The sequence below is a fragment of the Bubalus kerabau genome, chromosome 2 (assembly GCF_029407905.1).
Source record: "Bubalus kerabau isolate K-KA32 ecotype Philippines breed swamp buffalo chromosome 2, PCC_UOA_SB_1v2, whole genome shotgun sequence".
NCBI lineage: Eukaryota > Metazoa > Chordata > Mammalia > Artiodactyla > Bovidae > Bubalus > Bubalus kerabau.
The window spans coordinates 150,276,137-150,296,871 of NC_073625.1; the positions used below are offsets into that span (position 1 = coordinate 150,276,137).

At 36.7% G+C, this 20,735-nt stretch overlaps 1 non-coding gene across 1 annotated transcript; it reads left to right on the plus strand.

Annotated features, from left to right (window-relative positions):
* The first annotated feature begins 3,653 nt into the window (after positions 1–3,653).
* Positions 3,654–3,759, plus strand: LOC129645132 (U6 spliceosomal RNA). The gene has a single exon (XR_008711223.1). It is a non-coding gene; the product is annotated as a U6 spliceosomal RNA (small nuclear RNA).
* The last annotated feature ends 16,976 nt before the right edge of the window (positions 3,760–20,735 follow it).

A 20,735-nucleotide genomic window follows, 5' to 3' on the forward strand; every position in this document is an offset into this window, starting at 1 on the left:
TAATGCATAAAATAGTTAAGCTGATAATTTTAAATAAGATTATAACTTTTAGCGCTCAGATATTTAAACCAAAGACAAGTACCAAGAGCCAGTAATTATCTTCATCACATAAATCTTTGTTGACACAGCTTATTAGGATAAATCCAAGAACTCTAGATACCTTTAATTTAGTTATATTCTTCAGTAGTGATGGGATTTATTGTTCATTTATGTTTCTTTTTCAAATGTCTAACAGATCTACAAATGCAAATAAAAATATTTATGAAGTGGAGATGGGGAGAAAAAGCATAAACAATGAGAAAATCTTACAGTCTGTTAATAGTAGGTCACTAAATAATTTACTGCAAAATTAAGTGCTCAAAGTATAGAAGGGATTATAAGATACCATCTCTTTACTCCTAGGTACAAAATAGGATAGAAATTCTTTGATTTCATATATAGGATTGTTGGAAAGTCCAGAAGAAGCAGGGGAAATATTCTTGCAAATTGATTAAGTTCTGCTCTGAATTTAAAATTGATGAGGTTCTCTGGGTCCTTACTGGAAATCTCATTTATGTATACAATATTTACAAATATGAAAAATCTCAAGTATGAAATTCAGAGTTCATTTTATCCAAATTTTTTATTCTGAATATTTTATTTTCCTAATTAAATAAGCAAAGTTAGACATGATCTCCAAAACTGTTACATAATTAGAAAATAATTAGAGCTGAATCATTAGAAAAGACCCTGATGCTGGGAAAGATTGAAGGCAGGAGGAGAAGGGAATGACAGAGGATGAGATGGCATCACCAACTCAACAGATATGAGTTTGAGCAAGCTCTGAGAGATGGTGAAGGACAGGGAAGCCTGGCATGCTACAGTCCATGGGGTCACAAAGAGTCAGACAGGACTGAGCGACTAAACAACAAATGTGTTCCAGGAAACTAAGCTATGTATTAAGGGCATGGAAGTCTACTGAAGTATCATGAACTAATATTTGTAATTTAGAATAAGAAGAGCTTTAACGCGGAATTAACTGGAGGGGAGAATTGTGTTGGAAAAATTATACTTAGGAGGATATGTCATTATTTGGGTGCAGGATGATGATAGTTTGAATTGAATTGGTTATTATGTAGATACTGAAAACTGGTTTATTTAGAGAGGAAACATTAATATGGTTATTCATTAACATAGCCCAATAAAGGAGGAAAAGGGACAGTATTTGGGAGTGAAGATAAAGAAGTCACCTTTATCAGCTGTGCTTCTTTGAAATCTACAAATATGTGATGATCTTTTTTACCTTTTCGTATTTCTTCATTTCCTCATTTCTTTTTCTGTAACTCTTATAACTTGAATGACATCTTTCTTGGCTAGTTTTTTAATTTTAATGTTTTATGTAGATATGTTGTCTTTCATTAAAGTGACTCCAAAGTGTTAAAAACTCTGTATAATAATGATAAAATGATTACTAGTTCAGAAATAATCATCAAAGACAAATTGCAGTCCAAGAAAATGATAACTTCAATATCATTGCTGATCTCAGAATTCTTATCCCAGTCAGGAATTAAAGATTTTAAAACTTAAACTAAAATTACCCAGCTATGAAGGCTGCTTAAATATTCACTTCAGTTTGTATCATGCTGTAGGAAAAAAAAAAGATATCTGTTCTACAATGCGTTCTCAGTGACATTGAAGAGAATTCTGAGGATGCGAGATCAAGGAAATTACTGAATTGTAGTTGTGCAGTATTCCCAGGGATCCACCAGGGCTGATCCCAGCAGATGGACAGATCATGCCAGCTGAGTTGTCACAGGAGAAAAATCAGAAATGATGTGCTTATGGATATAAAAAGAATATTGATAACACTGATATCCAACACAGACATGGAACAGTAGGAGATGAATAAAATTCTAGAAAACTAAGTAAGTGGAACAAAAGGCAATTTACAATTTTCAATGAATCTATAAGTTTTATAACTTGCAAAGAAGTGGTAAATATGATTATCAATCCCTGAAGGATATCTGAATAGGATCTTTCCTTTTAGATGGTATAGAAGGTGATATTTTGAGTGTTGCTACAGTCTCTCTACTAAGCAAACTGCTAACACTGGTAATCAGTTTTTGTTATGTGACCTCCTTTCCTTCCCCAAATATAGATAACTGGACTGGGAATGTGTGTGTGCATTCTTGTTTAGTTGCTCAGTCGTGTCTGATTCTTTGCAACCCCATGGACTCTAGCCCACTAGGTTCCTCTGTCCATGAAATTTGCCAGGAGTGGGTAGCCATTCCCTTCTCCAGTGGGTCTTCCTGACCCAGGGATCAAACTTGGGTTTTCTGCATTGCATTCTTTACCAACCAAGCCACCAGGGGAGCCCTGGAATGTATATCAGAGCTAAACAAATCAACTTTCTTTTTTCCTGAGAATTTGACTAAGATCCAGCAAAAGCATAATTAAAACTTGTTTCAAATCAATGGTAGAACATCTTAGGTCTATCTATAACACTAACTGACTTTCCCAGATTTTTCTTTTTAATTTCCTACTTTTCCAAAACACAATTTGTCCATTAGCTTTGGATTATGGAGAATATACCAGGATGCTGCTGCTACTGCTAAGTCACTCTGTGTGACCCCATAGATGTCAGTCCACCAGGCTCCCCCGCCCCTGGGATTCTCCAGGCAAGAACACTGGAGAGGGTTGCTATTTCCTTCTCCAATGCAGGAAAGTGAAAAGTGAAAAGTGAAAGTGAAAGTGAAGTCGTGTCTCTTAGCGACCCCATGGACTGCAGCCCACCAGGCTCCTCCATCCATGGGATTCTCCAGGCAAGAGTAATGGAGTGGGATGCCATTGCCTTCTCCCATATACCAGGATACTTCCAATTTATTCCCAAGTGTGCTTATAATTTATAAATTTTAGACAGTGATACTTAGTATTATTACTTTCAAAGGATTCCATTCAATTACTTTTTTTTTTTTTAATAACAAACTGTTTCTTGCTAAACAGGATAAGACTTACTTTCTTGTGAAAACAGATGAGCACATTAAAAGTAGTATGGATGGGAAAAATAATTACATGAAAATAATCATCAAACTCTAAAGTGGTAACATGAGTAAAAGTTATCTTACAACAGTGAATATTCCCAGGGATAAAGAAAGATATTTCATTAATAAATGAGTCAATTAATCAAGAAAATATAACAGTCCTAAATGTGTGTACATTTAAACATAGCTTTGAAACACATGAGCAAAACTGACACAAGTGAAATTAGGAACAGATAAATCCAAAATGATAGTTGGCGATTTTAATACCTCTTTTTAAATAACTGACAGAATAAATAAGCATAATTACTTAGTAAATATAGAAGATTTAAAGAATATCAATTAGTTACTTTAACTGGTGTATGTAGATATCTATACCCAGCAAAGGTAGACTACACTCTGAAAGAGCACAAGGGCAATTTACTATGCTAGAACATATACTGGCTGTAAAACAAGTCTCAACAAATTAAAATAGATTGAAACTATATAATGTGAATTTTCTCCCCAAAGAAAATGAATTATTTATCAATAACAAAAAACAGTAATTAAAAATATTGGAAAACTCCATAAATATGTATAAAGTAAGCAAACTCTTCTAAACATGCCTATGTCAAAGAATTGACAAGTTAAATTAGAAGATATTTTGTGCTCTCTTTGGCACAAAATTGGAATGATACAAAGAAGATTATCATGGTCCCTGTGTAAGGATGAAAATGCTTTGATTACATTGTAATAAAATATTATATCAACCAAAGCAATACATGGATGAAACTCTTGCTTTTGCATTTTCATATTAAAAAATAAAAACATCAAAAATCCATTACCTAAGCTTATAGCTTAAGAGTTAAATGAAAATCCATTTACTTAGAATTAAGGACACTATAAATAATTAAAAAAAATATATAAAATGGATTTTTTTTCTTTTTAACCCTATATTTTTTAAAATTTATTTTTAATTGAACAATAATTGCTTTAAAGTATTGTGTTGGTTTCTGTCAAACATGAACATGAACCAGCCATAAGTATAATTATGTTCCCTCCCTCTTAAAATTACCTTCCACCTCCCTCGCCATCCCATACTTCTAGGTTGATACAGAGCTTTGGTTAGACTTCATCGAGTCATACAGCAAATTCCCATTGGCTCTCTGTTTTATATATGATAATGTATGAAAAAAAAAGTGAAAGTGAAGTCACTCAGTCGTGTCCAACTCTTTGCCACCCCATGGACGGTAGCCTACCAGGCTCCTCAGTCCATGGAATTTTCCAGGCAAGACTACTGGAATGGGTTGCCATTTCCTTCTCCAGGGGATCTTCCTGGCCCAGGGATCAAACCCTGGTCTCCTGCATTGCATGCAGACGCTTTACCATCTGAGCCACCAGGGAAGCCCATGATAATATATGCTTCCATGTTACTCTCTCCATTCATCCCAGCCTCTCCTTCCCTTCACAGCCTATGTCCATATGTCTGTTCTGTATGTCTGTGTCTCCACTGTTGCCCTGCAAATAATTTTATCAGTACCATTTTTCTAGATCCCATATATATGCATTAGCATATGATATTTTTCTCTTTCTGACATACTTCTTTTTGTATACTAGGCTCTAGGTTCATCTACCTCATTAGAACTGACTTAAATGTGTTCAAAAAAGGAACTATTTTTAAAAGCAATTGGTTCTTACAAATAAAACTGAAATTGATAAAATTTCATAATATTTAAGGAAAATAAAGAAAACACACATTTTCAATAAGAACAATGAAAAGAGGGACTATATTTTCCACCATAGAAGATATAGCATTTTATTCTCACTGAAATAAACATTTACTCTTGATATCAGATTTGCCTTCCCTTCATACAATGTTTCTATCATAACTATCTTCTGTGATTTTTTTTAGAATGCCTTATCCATCGTCATGCTATCCCACACAGTACTGTTTCTGATCCAGTAACTCAATTCAATGTGCCATTCCCAAGGAATTACTGGTCTAATCATGTTCCCTACCATTCTAAAATATCTGGCTTGACAGAATGGTGGGATAACCTTTTGATGTCTCAGTTATAGTTCCAGCTAGATCATAATCACGATGGTATGATCACTCACATAGAACCAGATACCCCGGAATGCGGAGTCAGTGGGCCTTAGAAGCATCACTATGAACAAAGCTAGTGGAGGTGATAGAAATCCAGTTGAGCTATTTCGATACCTAAAAGATAATGCTATGAAAGGGGTGCACTCAATATGCCAGCAAATTTGGAAAACTCTGCAGTGGCCACAGGGCTGGAAAAGTCAGCTTTCATTGCAATTCCAAATAAAGGCAATGCCAAAGACTGTTAAAAGTACCGCACAATTGCACTTATCACACACACTAGTAAAGTAGTGCTGAAAATTCTCCAAGCCAGACTTCAACAGTGTGTGAACTGTGAACTTCCAGATGTTCAAGCTGGATTTAGAAAAGGCATAAAAACCAGAGATCAAATTGCCAACATCTGTTGGATCATAGAAATAATAAGAGAATTCCAGAAAAACATCTATTTCTGCTTTATTGACTACACCAGAGCCTTTGACTATGTGGACCACAACAAACTGGAAAATTTTTAAAGAGATGAGAATACCAGACCACCTGACCTGCCCCTTGAGATTTCTGTATGCAGGTCAAGAAGCAGCAGTTAAAACAGGACATGGAACAACAGACTGGTTCCAGATGGGGAAAGGAATATGTCAAGGCTGTAGATTGTCACCCTGTTTATTTAACTTATATGCAGAGTACATCATGAGAAATGCTGGACTGGGTGAAGCACAAACTGGAATCAAGATTGCCAGGAGAGATATCAATAACCTCAGATATGCAGATGACACCATACTTATGGAAGAAAGAAGAAATAAAGAGCCTCTTGATGAAAGTGAAAGAGGAGAGTTAAAAAGTTAGCTTAACACTCAACATTCAGAAAACTAAAAGCATGGCATTCAGTACCATCACTTCATGGAAAATAGATGAGGAAACAGTGGCTGACTTTATTTTCTTGGGCTCCAAAATCACTGCAGATGGTGGCTGCAGCCATGAAATTAAAAGAGGCTTACTCCTTGGAAGGAAAGTTATGATCAACCTAGATAGCATATTAAAAAGCGGATTCGTTTTGATGTTTGGCAGAACTAATGCAGTGTTTCAGGTTTAAAAATAAAATAAAATAAAATAAAAATAAAAAGCAGAGACATTACTTTACCAACAAAGGTCTGTGTAGTCAGTTATTTTTTTTTTTCCAGTAGTCATGTATGAATGTGAGAGTTGGACTATAAAGAAAGCTGAATGACAAAGAATTGATGGTTTTGAACCATGCTGTTGGAGAAGACTCTTGAGAGTCCATTGGACAGCAAGGAGATCCAATCAGTCAACCCTAAAGGAAATTGGTCCTGAATATTCATTGGAAGGACTGATGCTGAAGCTGAAACTCCAATATTTTGGCCACATAGTGCAAAGAACTGACTCATTTGAAAAAACCCTGATGCTGGGAAAGATTGAAGGTAGGAGGAGAAGGGGATGAAAGAGGATGAGATGGTTGGATGGCATCACCGACTCAATGGACATAAGTTTGAGTAAACTCCCGGAGTTGGTGATGGACAGGGAAGTCTTATGTGCAGCAGTCCATGCGGTCACAAAGAGTTGGACACGATTGAGTGAATGAACTTGAACTTGAGATCATAATATCTTGCAGGGCTGAGGCAAGGTTCTCTAAAAGGTGTATGTACTTTGAATCAGCACCCAACATATGACACTTTTTCTCCTATAGCCAGGACTCAAGGGTTGAGGAATCATGAAGTGGAAATGGGAGTGGCACCACTCACTCTTAACATTAGTGACCTCCCAGCAAAAATTTTGCTTCCTTGCCTATGATCTTATGCTCTGCTGGCCTAGCAGCCTCAGTCTCTAAGAGAGGAATACTTCTACAAGTAGACACAAAAATGATTTAATTTAACTGAAGTTAAGATTGTTGCCTGGGCACTGTGGATCCTTAACACCTCTGAATCAACAAGCAAAGATGACAGCTACTGTCCTAGCTGGGGTGACTGATGAAGACTTCCAAGTAGCAATTAAGCTGCTACTGCACTATGGAGGTAAGGACATACAAGCGATCCTTCAGAGCCTCTCTTAATATTACTAAACTGCTACAGATTGACTATTTGTGTTCCCCTAAAATTCACGTTGAAGCTCCAATCTCTAATGTGATATTTGGAGGTGAGGCCTCATAACTAATATTTTTTTTCTCTCTTTTTCCTATTAATAAGAATTTAATAACTAACAGATGTCCTCTACCAGAGCTATTATTGCTTGCTTGCTTGCTAAGTCTCTTCAGTCGTGTCCGACTCTGTGCAACCCCAGAGACGGCAGCCCACCAGGCTCCCCTGTCTCTGGGATTCTCCAGGCAAGAACACTGGAGTGGGTTGCCATTTCCTTCTCCAGTGCATGAAAGTGAAAAGTGAACGTGAAGTCGCTCAGTCGTGACCGACTCTTAGCGACCACATGGACTGCAGCCCACCAGGCTCCTCCGTCCATGGGATTTTCCAGGCAAGATACATAATAACTATTCATTCATAGTTTACTCATATTTGTGTTGCTAAGTTTGATTCTTGGATTTAGATTTTTTTCACAAGTAGTCATAAGTGAGATTTTCCATTTTTATACTATGTTTGTCAAGAGGTTTCTTGAGAACAAGCTAGCTTCATAAAATTTAATGAAAAAAATTATTTACATTTGGACAAGCTGAAAATCTATAATAATCAGACATTTCCTGATTAATGGTATCATTTATTTTTAAAAATCCATATGTCTACTTGACAGTATGAAAGCCTATGATTCTAAGTGAGAAATTACATTTGTGTTTTACACATCTGCTGAACTCTCATTAAATTCATAACTTCATGTGAGGTAGTTAGAATAGGAAAAAGGAGTCCAAAATGGCCATGGCTAAAAGACAAGGAAGGGAAAAGCCTGCTAAAATAGAACAAAGGAAGGACCGGATTGAGGACCTCAGGTAAAACAAACAGCATTCCTGGCTAGCCCAATTTACATAGGGCAGACCCAGGGAAACAGAAAAACATATAAAAAGAGGAGCCAAAAACTGGGCCAGGGGCCTTTCTTCTCTTCACGTCTTTTGGGTTGGCATGCCCTCACACCTCGAGGGTACATTTTCCTTTACTTTCTAAATAAAACTGAGCTGTAACATGGAACTGTAACACTGGTCCATCTGAGGGCTGTAATGCTGGTCCATTGCTTCAAATTTTTGTTATGATGAGACAGAACTGAGGAAATTACAAACTCCTCCAACACATCAAAACACAGGACACCCATATGTGTTGAAATGTAAAATATTTAAAACATTATTTCTTGGTCACATGTCTGAGGTCACATCTGTCCTTACATTGAAATAATTTTGATTCCTTACTTCATTCTCCATGTACTTAGTATTACTTTCCTAAATTCTTAGAGATTCATTTTTATAAACAAAATCAAGAGCAAGAATGAACATACTTAAACTAAAAAAACTATACAGAACAAGCATGTGGTTGCAGAGAAAGGTTCACACTGAGAAGGAGGCTCTGAAATCTTTTTCAATTTCAGAAAAAAATGAACACATGTACCCACCCATTGGCATTTGACATATTTTTTCAAAACATCACCTTATAAGCCTGATATTGACATAACTCAAATTTTCTTGTTCTTATTTAAAATGCTAATAATATGGGAAAAATATTATAAAACTTTTCTATATAATCTTCAGTTAAACAGTTCTATTATGCAATACTTAAATTTTATAATATCACCAAACTGAGAAAATCTTAACTGTGGAAAAGTGTCCACAGAAAAAATTGGGCTTCCCTGGTGGCTCAGACAGTAAAGAGTCTGCCTGCAGTGTGGGCGACCTGGGTTCAATTCCTGGGTTGGAAGATCTCCTGGAGAAGGAAATAGGAACACACTCCAGTACTGCCCGGAAAATCCCATGGATGGAAGAATCTGGCAGGCTACAGTCCGTAGGGTGGTAAAGAGTTGGACACGACTGAGTGACTAACACTTTCACTTTCACACACACAGAGTCACAAAAATAAACAAGAAAAGCTACTGGTACACACAGTGACATGAATTTATGCCAAAGCATTATCTTATATCAAAGAGGCTGGACATATTTTTTTTTAATTTATTTATAAAATATTCCAGAAAAGGAAAAAAAATCTATTGTTATAAAAACCAAATAAATGATAGCCTTGGAGACAGAGTAAGAGGGATGCCAGCCATAAGGTCCTGGAAGAAGTTTTACAGGAAATGGAAATAATCCATACCTAATTGGGGCTATGTTTATAAGAATGAATGCATATGCTAAATCTCCTAAAAAAATACAAGTTAGTGCCTCATATAAATTATACTTCAATAAAATATTTTAGAAAAAGTCACAATCAGATATCAATAGTTTCATTCATCCTTAATGAAAAATCAAATTATAATTGTATCTAGAGAAATAAGGGATTTGAGCAGAAATTTCAAACAGATGCTCTTGGGAGAAACACATTGAAAATAAGTTGAAAGTGTAACCCACTTGGACTACCTGAGGAGTGATATACAGCCCAGTTCTAAATGTACTTATGTATATAAAAGTGTATTTATTTGGTGATAGGTTGTGACTGCTTTAGTAGCAAGTGCAGCTGTGGTACTGGTGTACTTTATGAACCACACATTAATTTCTTTATACCTCCATGCCTTTGTCCTATAAATGATGGCTTTTTACAAATTATGATTCTCCTTCTTTCATTAGAAATATAATGAAGACTTAAGAAATGTTTGTAAAAATTGGTAGAGGGAATTTAATCTAGGAATGTCAGGCTGAAACTTGTAACTCTTAAATATTCTTTCACAAACACACACACAAACATACACAAACATGAGCCCAGTAGCCTGTATTTGTTATAATTGGTTTATTATTGTCAAGACTGTATAGCTATTTTCCAGGGATTGAACCTGGGTCTCCCACATTGCAGGCAGATTCTTTACCGACTGAGCCACCAGGGAAGACTAGTAAATATATATTTGTTAATATAATTTAATAGGATTTTAAAGGACATTGAATTGATACCAGGTGAATATTTTCTTCATTATTGAATAATATCTTCTATTAAAGCTTCAGTATGTTTAATGTTAAAAAGAAAAAGACTATATAGCTATTTTCTATGGAACTTAGAACCTGCTGTGTTAGATAATGGCTTGACTAGATATTTATATTTAGTCTGCTGTTGCTGCTCCTAAGTCGCTTCAGTTGTGTCCGACTCTGTGCGACCCCATAGATGGCAGCCCACCATGCTCCCCCGTCCCTGGGATTCTCCATGCAAGAACACTGGCATAGGTTGCCATTTCCTTCTCCAATGCATGAAAGTGAAAAGTGAAAGTGAAGTTGCTCAGTCGTGTCCGACTCTTTGCGACCCCATGGACTGCAGCCTACCAGGCTCCTCCATCCATGGGATTTTCCAGGCAAGAGGGAGTGGGTTGTCATTGTCTTCTCCAATATTTAGTCTAGATTATGTCTTTTCAGACACTCCTGGCTATAGAGTTCACAGAAAATACAATAAACTAGAAAGCTGTTAAAGTGATTATATTATTTACAAGTTCAAAACTATACTAGCTGCACATTATATATTTTGCATATTTATATGTATAAATGCATGTCTGTGTATGTGGTGTTTGTGTGTGTGTGTAGATATGGACAACATCTAAAAACCTATACTGGATTTTGCTTTAATGAATTCTTATCTATCATAATGCTTTCATGGGAATAGTGTAAAATGATAATTTTTATTGCAGTCAAACCTCTAAACCTATCATCTTAAAAGAATGTAAGTTAAAAGCTGTGTTAGTCAGAGCATGATTAGGTACATTCATATGCAGAACAGATGGGAATTTTGGAAATGTTGCTTTTGCTAAGTGTATGTGAGGGAAAGTACAGATGATTATTTTCTGTACATATCTCTGTGTGTATCTGTGTATATGAGTGTATACTACAAGTTCTGAATAAAAGGTAAGTCAGTATGTCATAAAATACACAATGTATCATTTAGGGCTTCCCTGGTGTGCTGCAGTCCATGGGGTCACAGAGTCAGACACAAGTGAGCACCTGAACTGAACTGAACTGGTGGCTCAAATGATAGAGAATTTGCCTGCAATGAAGGAGACCTGGGTTCAACCCGTGGGTTTGGAAGATTCCCTTGAGAAAGGAAAGGTTACAGATCATTTAGTGCACTACTTAAACTCTGAATATGTGGTGTCTTTGGCACCCATACCAGTCCATGAAAGCTAAAGGATCCTTTCCTTGATTTCTATCTGTATTTGCTTCCAAAGCACATGGTAATTGACAGATATTTATAGTAGTGCTTTAAGAAATATGCAGTGGTCAATCACCCTGAACCAGCTCTGGCTTGACTACAGACCTGGAACCTGTGTAGCTGGAACTTCAGAGCTTGACTACAGCAAGGAACCTGTGGAGATGGACCTGGAGGTGTCTGAAAGTGACTTTGCTTCATTGCCATGCTACCCATGGGGAGAAAGGGGAAGAAGAAGGGGTTTGCAGTTTCTTAGGTAAAAGTCATGCCTGTGCAAAGATATATGGATGACTGCGTGGTCCAGCTGCTCCTGGAAATTTCCACATCCCCCCCCCCTTTTTTTTTTTTTTTTTGAGGACATGTCTATCTCATGACATGTCTGTCTCTTATCCCTTAAAATTTTCTTACTCCCCACCCTTCAGAGAGAAGGTGTTTTTAGAGCATAAGCTCTCCCTTCTCCATTCCTTGATCAATGAATACAGTTTCTCCTTTGTTACACTGAACCTGGTTTCTTTTGACTGGCATCTGCATCTCCAGGCAAATAACTCACTGAGTGGTCCTGGACCCACTGGGGATCAGTAATAGTTACATAAACTTCCTCAGACCATCAACCAATGCCATTGCAGGAGATAAATATATACAAGTACATTTTATGATTATAGTGGCTAATTTTCTCTAGTGTTTTTCAGAGACACAGGAATGTATTTCAAAACCTTAGAACAAATGCCATTTCATAGTTCCAGACAAATAAATATTAAATAGCAATGCACTCTCTCATTCTTCAATTAAATGAGAAATGTGCTAATTGAAAGCTTAGACTTCTACTGATCCTAGAAACATGCATCATATCACAGAAAGGGAAAGGCATTTACAGTCTACGTTTGAGTTTCATCTTCAAAATCTGTTAGAGTTGTGGTCTTGGGATATTATTAACTGAGGATGCTATTTTATCTGAAGAATGAAAACAATAAATTCCCAAATTTTCATGAAGATCAAAATGAGATTTTTTAAAAAATGCAAATCTCTGTCCAATTATTGATGATATAAATAAAATCATATGTATAATTTGTACAAGTAAAAATTTGTATAGATTGGCACATCTCAATGATATTTAAAATGTGTTCACGTCTTCATTATTTCTGCCTCAGTCAAGTAGGAAATAAGATAACATTTGTGTTTAAAGCAGTTTAACAAGACCACAATTAGAGAGAGACTTATCTCCACATTTTTACATTCTATCTTATGTGGTCATAAGAGTTAGTAGGCACTTTTATCTTTAACTTATTCATATCACAATAAAATGAATACTCATAATAAAACTAAATTTTATGGCTTTAAAAATATTAAAAGTATATTATTGAAATTAATTTTGAATTATTTAAATCAGGGATGTAGTTAAAAAATATAAGAACCTATATAGGATAAGAGTCTCTAAATATTTTAATCAAATATATAGAGTTCCCTCAATAAATAAAATACTTTTAAATATGCTTTTACAGAAGAAAATATAAACAATTCCATTTTTAATTAAATTTGAATTAGAATTTCTGAAAAATAATGAAATTCAGTATGTATACTAGTTTATTACAGTTAAGATAAAACTGCCACAAGCATTAAAGATTTTGACAGGATATTCATGTTGATTAATATTTTGCTCATTTCCCTCAGGACAAAAAGGATAAATTAATTATTATTTGGCAGATGGTTTAATTGTAGGCCTTTGGCTGGAGAGAAAACTATGATAGAAATCATACACAATATTTATTGATAGCAAAAGTAAAGGACAGTTTTAAGGAGTTTCAGAAGCTCATTTCCAAAATGTCTACATAGTTCTCATCATCTGGAAACTTTTTCAAAAGCTCAATTTAGAAAATTATGAAATTGTTTCAATTTCCACATGGATGAATTTTTTTATTTCTGTAAACTTTTTCAAAGATTTAACCAACAATTCAAAAATTCAAATAATTTTTAAAGTAATGACATTAACAATAAAAAATTTTGAAACTGAATAGGACCAAAAGCCCCTCTGCTGCTGCTGCTGCTAAGTCGCTTCAGTCTTGTCCGACTCCGTGTGACCCCATAGACGGAAGCCCACCAGGCTCCCCCTTCCCTGGGATTCTCCAGGCAAGAACACTGGAGTCGGTTGCCATTTCCTTCTCCAATGCATGAATGTGAAAAGTGAAAAGAAACTCACTCAGTAGTTCCGACTCTTAGCGACCCATGGACTGCAGCCTACCAGGCTCCTCCATCCATGGGATTTTCCAGGCAAGAGTACTGGAGTGGGGTGCCATTGCCCTCTCCAAAAAGCCCCTCGGTGGCCCCCATTTGCTGTTTGTAGAATAAGCTCTGAGTCTTCTAGGTCTTCCCTGAGTTTCAAAGAGCTGGCACAAGCAGTTAATAACTAAAGAAGTGAGAGAATGCAGAAACAAAGGAAAAGAAAATAGAAAAGTAATGACAATAATTTAGCAATAAAACAGTCTTAGTTTCTCCTAAAGGGATATATATATATATACAACCTGACATGTACTTTTGAGTTGTTCTACAGGACTAAGACCACCTCCACAAGAAGAAAAAGCATGGTAACTACATGCTGAGCACAAGCAAAGAGACCCTGATTAGCTGGAATCAGAAGGTCAATGATTGAGATTCCTGAACCATCACCCTGTTACCTCAATACCGACCACTCAGAGGAAAGTCATATCCTGCAGCTCTCATCCCAAATGTTGCTTTTCTAAAACCCTCAGTGAAAACCATCAGGGAATTTGGGTGTTATGAGTATGAGCTGTCTGTTCTATTTGCTTGGAACCTGCAATGAAAGCTGTATTTTCCTTCACCACATCTAGATGTGACTAAAGCAGCTTTGCTGCATTACTGGCAAGCAGACCCAAATTGCATTTAATACCAGTTTGGTTTTATGCATAATATATAAATAATGAGATTCCTTGTTTTCTCTGATAAAATAAGATTATTATTGTTTTTAACTTTAATTGGGATATGTGAGCTTTCTCTGAATTTAGTTTTCCAAACTTTCTAGAAGCATTTATGATTACACAAATAAAAAGTAAAAAAAAAAGTTACATTTAAGTATTCCATGAAGAAGACAGAGATAACTTAGAGCTGGTGTCTAGCAAATTATCAGCTCTAAGGCTGGTGAAAGTGTCTTGAGACTCAATGGGTGTCACATGATAGATCAGATGTCTTAGCTAAAGAGAGAACCCTTGTCTACCAAAAGAAGGGATAGACACATTTTGTCATGTCCAACTCTCTGTTGCCTAGATTAAATACTCATTGAAAGAGAATTCAGTGGCAGGAGTGCTGCTTTTAAGATAATAAAGACAATGCCTTCCCTTTTATTTGTTGTTCAAGCTAATAAGAATGTTGTTGTTTTGTTTTGTTTGTAGATTCTTTACCACTGAGTCACCAGTGAAGTCAATGTGAATGTATGTACACGTAAGACAAATAACAGAAAACAGCACAGTAGAAAGGTAAAGTGAAAGTCCTGTCAGGTTCTTTGAGACCCCATGGATCTACAGTCCATGGAATTCTCCAGGTCAGAATACTGGAGTGGGTAGCCTTTCCCTTCTCCAGGGGTTCTTTCCAACCCAGGGATTGAACCCAGGTCTCCCCCATAGCAGGCAGATTCTTTACGAACGGAGCCACAAGGGAAGTCCAAGAATACTGGAATGGGCAACCTATCCTTTCTCCAGGGGACCTTCCCAATCCAGAAATCTAACCCGGGTCTCCTGCAATTGCAGGCGGATTCTTTAACAACTGAGCTATCAGGGAAACCCACAGTAGACAGAGGATATAGATTTTACTGCAATATCTATATTATGGAAAGTACAATTCCACAAGGAATAGTCAACTATTCATAGAAAAGTGAATAGATTACAAATTTAACTGTAAATTAAAAATCTGCTGCCTGCCCCCTACCCCACACCCACCTCTCCATTTCTTAAATAGCAATGCCTAGAACTACTCTTTGGAGAAGGCAATGGCAACCCACTCCAGTACTCTTGCCTGGAAAATCCCATGGACGGAGGAACCTGGTAGGCTGCAGTCCATGGGGTTGCTAAGAGTTGGACACAACTGAGAGACTTCACTTTCACTTTTCACTTTCATGCATTGAAGAAGGAAATGGAAACCCACTCCAGTGTTCTTGCCTGGAGAATCCCAGGGACTGGGGAGCCTGGTGGGCTGCCATCTATGGGATCGCACAGAGTCGGACACGACTGAAGCGACTTAGCAGCAGCAGCAGCAAAACTACTCTAGATCCACTCTATGTCAACTTAATCACAAACTCAGAGAGAAAAATTCTAAATTGTCTAAAATCAATACTTCATTCCCATCAGGAACATGTTTTAGCACAGCTAATAATGGTGTTCTTGACACTTTATTCCAAGGTAACTGCTGTGAGAGACAGGAAACGCATAGCCTAAGGTTGTACTTTTAATTACCCTGAATTTACATTTAATGACTGTGCTTAAGTTCTGTTTAAATAAAAGGTCTTACCCCCTCATTGGTTTCCTTCTGTTTAGGTTCTGAGTTTTCGGCTTCCTCCAGATTTGAATCCTAATCTCTCTGAGGGCATAGTTGCTCTGTCGTGTCCTACTGTTTGTGACCCCATTGACTGTAGCCTGCCAGACTCCTCTGTCCAAGGGATTCTCCAGGCAAAAATAACTGGAGTGGATTGCCATGCTCTCCTCCAGGGCATATTCCCAACCACGGATTGAACCCAGGTCTCCTACATTGCAGGCAGATTCTTTACCATCTGAGCCACCAGGGAAGCCCAGTTTTTCTAGTCTTACCAAAAAAAAAAAAAAAAAAAAAGAAAGAAAAGAAAACAATCTCTTCCTGCTTATACTGGGTCTTCTCATTTACCACTTTTCCCCTCCACCTCTTCCACCACCATTTTGTAGGCTGCTAAAGTTCTGGTTTTGTTTCATATTTTAATTTTAATTGATTTTAGACTAATAAAAAAGCTGCAAAAATTAGAGCTTCTCCTCACCCTGCTTTCTCTAATATACATATATATATATATATATATATATATATATATATAGAGAGAGAGAGAGAGAGAGAGAGAGAGAGAGAGAAAGAGAGAACCATATTACAATTATAAAGAACAAAAATTATTGGTACAATATTACTAACTAAACTACACACACTGTACAAAATTTACCAGTTTTTTTCTCTAACATTCTTTTCCAGTTTGGAATCCTAAACCAGATCCCACACTAGTTGTTATTGTTATTGGGTTTTATTTAGTCTCTTCCAGATTGGAACAACTTCATATTCTTTCCTTATCTCTCACAACTTTGACACTGTTCGAGAGTACCAATAAGTTATATTTTGTAAAATGTCCCTCAATTTACATGTTTGATTATTTCATGATTGGAATCAAGTTAGGCATGTTTGGCAATAATAGCGCAACAGAGATGCTTGCCTTTCTCAGTGTGTCATATCAAGGGTCCATGATGTTGAATTGTCATTACTAGTGATGTTATCATTCATCACTCGGCTCAGCAGATGTCTTCTAAGTTTCTCCCTGTGCATTACTATTTTTCCTATTGTAGTTAATATCTTGGAGAAGAAACTCTGAGATTAGTCAAATCTTGTTCAATAATGCATTTTTTACTTCTGTAGTACTATACATTTAATATTTAAAATAAGAGATATTTTTCTATAATTTAAATGAAAGTTTGCAATGAGAAAGTAAGGCAATGTGCTCAAATTTCTCATTTGAACAGGTATGAAGCATTATGCTTTCTAAACGTTTTAACTTTGGTGGTAATGAGGAAAGGTAAGGATTTCTAAAAGGTCATTCTAAATTGCTATTTTGGATACTGAAAATGATCTGGCTTAAATAAACAAAAATCAAGAGAATTTCATAATTCAGTATAATCTGGCTGAAGCAAAGTTTTATTTTACTGGTTTTCAAGTTTTGTCTCCCTATATAGTATAGTAATTATAATTTCTCAGTCAGCCTGAAAGTAAAAGAAAAATGTCAAGCCATTATTTCGGATATAAAAGTCTGGGCAAAATAGACCAGTCTAATATGTTCCAGCTTCCAATAGGCTGTTTAATCTCCTATATTTTCTGAAGGCTTTTTAGTGAGCCTTCAGTTCAGTTCAGTTCAGTTCAGTCACTCAGTTGTGTCAGACACTCTGCGACCCCATGAATCACAGCACGCCAGGCCTCCCTGTCCATCCCTAACTTCCGGAGTTCACTCAAACTCATGTCCATTAAGTCGGTGATGCCATCCAGCCATCTCATCTTCTGTCGTCCCCTTTTCCTCCTGCCCCCAATCCCTCCCAGCATCAGGGTCTTTTCCAATGAGCCAACTCTTCCTAAGAGGTGGCCAAAGTATTGGAGTTTCAGCTTCAGCATCAGTCCTTCCAATGAACACCCAGGACTGATCTACTTAGGATGGACTGGTTGCATCTCCTTGCAGTCCAAAGGACTCTCAAGAGTCTTCTACAACACCACAGTTCAAAAGCATCAAGTCTTTGGCCCTCAGCTTTCTTCACAGTTCAACTTTCATATCCATACAGGAACCCTGGAAAAACCATAGCCTTGACTAGATGGACCTTTGTTAGCAAAGTAATATCTCTGCTTTTGAATATGCTATCTAGGTTGGTCATAACTTTCCTTCCAAGGAGTAAGCATCTTTTAATTTCATGGCTGCAATCACTATCTGCAGTGATTTTTGGAGCCCCCAAAAATAAAGTCTGACACTGTTTCCACTGTTTCCCCATCTATTTCCCATGAAGTGATGGGACCAGATGCCATGATCTTCATTTTCTGAATGTTGAGCTTTAAGCCAACTTTTTTACTCTCCTCTTTGACTTTCATCAAGAGGCTTTTTAGTTCCTCTTCACTTTCTGCCATAAGGGTGGTGTCATCTGCATATCTGAGGTTATTGATATTTCTCCCGGCAAACTTGATTCCAGCTTGTGCTTCTTCCAGCCCAGCATTTCTCATGATGTACTCTGCATATAAGTTAAATAAGCAGGGTGACAATATACAGCCTTGACGTACTCCTTTTCCTATTTGGAACCAATCTGTTGTTCCATGTCCAGTTCTAACTGTTGCTTCCTGACCTGCATATAGGTTTCTCAAGAGGCAGGTCAGGTGGTCTGGTATTTTCATCTCTTTCAGAACTTTCTACAATTTATTGTGATCCACACAGTCAAAGGCTTTGGCATAGTCAATAAAGCAGAAATAGATGTTTTTCTGGAACTCTTTTGTTTTTTCGATGATCCAGAAGATGTTGGCAATTTGATCTCTGGTTCCTCTGCTAGTGGAGGTGATGGAATTCCAGTTGAGCTATTTCAAATCCTGAAAGATGATGCTGTGAAAGTGCTGCACTCAATATACCAACAAATTTGGAAAACTCAGCAGTGGCTACAGGACTGGAAAAAGTCAGTTTTCATTTCAATCCCAAAGAAAGGCAATGCCAAAGAATGCTCAAACTACTGCACAATTATACTCATCTCACATGCTAGTAAAGTAATGCTCAAAATTCTCCAAGCCAGGCTTGAGCAGTATGTGAACCATGAACTTCCAGATGTTCCTCCCAGTTTTACTAAAGTACTTTTAATGTACAGGAATATTTTTAAAATATTGTTGGTGTTGACCAGCAAGATTAAACATCCTCTAATCATAAAATAGTGCACAAAGCCTGGTATGAAATATATGGTATGCATAAAAATGTTCATGTCTCAAATGTGAACTTCCTGAAATATTAAGTGGATTCATTTAATTGGGTCTCATTTTAGAAACTAAAGTCTTTTTATTTGATATTTAAAACTTACATTTAAAACAAATCATTCATTTCAAATTCTACTTTATAGATTGAAGTCTCTATCTCTGACTTTTACCTATTATTCTATTTTCTATATTTCTTAACATTTTAATGTTTTTTTAATCACATAAATTGGGGTTTCCTAAGTGGCACAAGAGGTAAAGAACCTGCCTACCAGTGCAGGAGGCATTAGAGATTGTGCTGGGTCAGAAAGATCCCCTGGAGTAGAAAATGGCAACTCCCCCCCAACCCCGCCACCCAGTATTCTTGCCTAAGAAACCCCATAGATGGAGGAACCTGAAGTGCTACAGTCACTGGGGTCCCAAAGAGTCAGACACAACTGAGCATGAGTGCATATCACATAAACTGCCTTGTAAATACATTTTGTTCCCAATTTCTAAGTACTTCTAGATTTCTATTTTGTCCCATCTATATTTCAAGTTGGATGAACAAAGCAATATATTCTTAATATCCCCAAGGTGATTTAGTATTGTCCTACTTTTAATGTTTACTTTAGATATTAGTTGATTGGATATTTTATGTTGATAATAATAAAAATCAGAATAAAATATAAAATACTAGGTTTTCCTACATCCCACTTATTCATTAATAGAATATATTATGTGTAAATCATATAAATCATTAGTATTGCAAGTAGCTTCTTTTGAGACCATTACCATTTTAAAATTAAACTTAATCTTTTAAGAATAAGTATATAGAACAAAATTAAGCAAATTGTATACACAATTATTAAGTATAACTTTAAGAAATGGTCAAATGTAGACCTAAAATAGTTTATTACAGGCAATTTCACAAATGTGGCACTTATTAGGTTAAAAATCACAGTAATTTTTTTTTTTAATATTTGAATACTACAATTAGAATGGCAGAAATATTTAGACTTCATCAAATGTTACTTTTGCCAGAAGTAGGGAAATATACTCTGGGGCTTCCCTGGTGGCTCAGGCTTCACTAGTGGCTCAGATGGTAAAGAATCTGCCTGCAATGCTGGAGACCTGGTTTCAGTCCCTGGGTAAGGAAGATCCCCTGGTGAAGGGAATGGCTACCCACTTTAGTATTCTTGTTTGGAGAATTCCATGGACAGAGGAGCCTGGCAGGGTATAGTCCATGGGGTAGCAAAGAGTCTGACAGGACAGAGTGACTTTTACTTTCACTTTTCCTGGTAGCTCAGCTAGTAAAGAACCTGCCTGCAATGCAATTTGGATTCCTGAGTCAGGAACATCCCCTGGAGAAGGGATAAGCTACCCACTGCAGTATTCTTGGGCTTCCCTGGTGGCTCAGCTGGTAAAGAATCCACCTGCAATTCGGGAGACCTGGGTTTGATCCCTGAGTTGTGAATATCCCCTGGAGGAGGGCATGGCAACCCACTCCAGTACTCTTGCCTGGGAAATCTCATGGACAGAGGAGGCTGTCGGCTACAGCCCATTGCATTGCAAAGCAGTTGGACACAACTTAGCAACTAAACAAAACAACATAATGACTTATAGTTTTTAAACAGTTTTCTTATAAAAATATACTTTGTGCAAAAATACATAAAT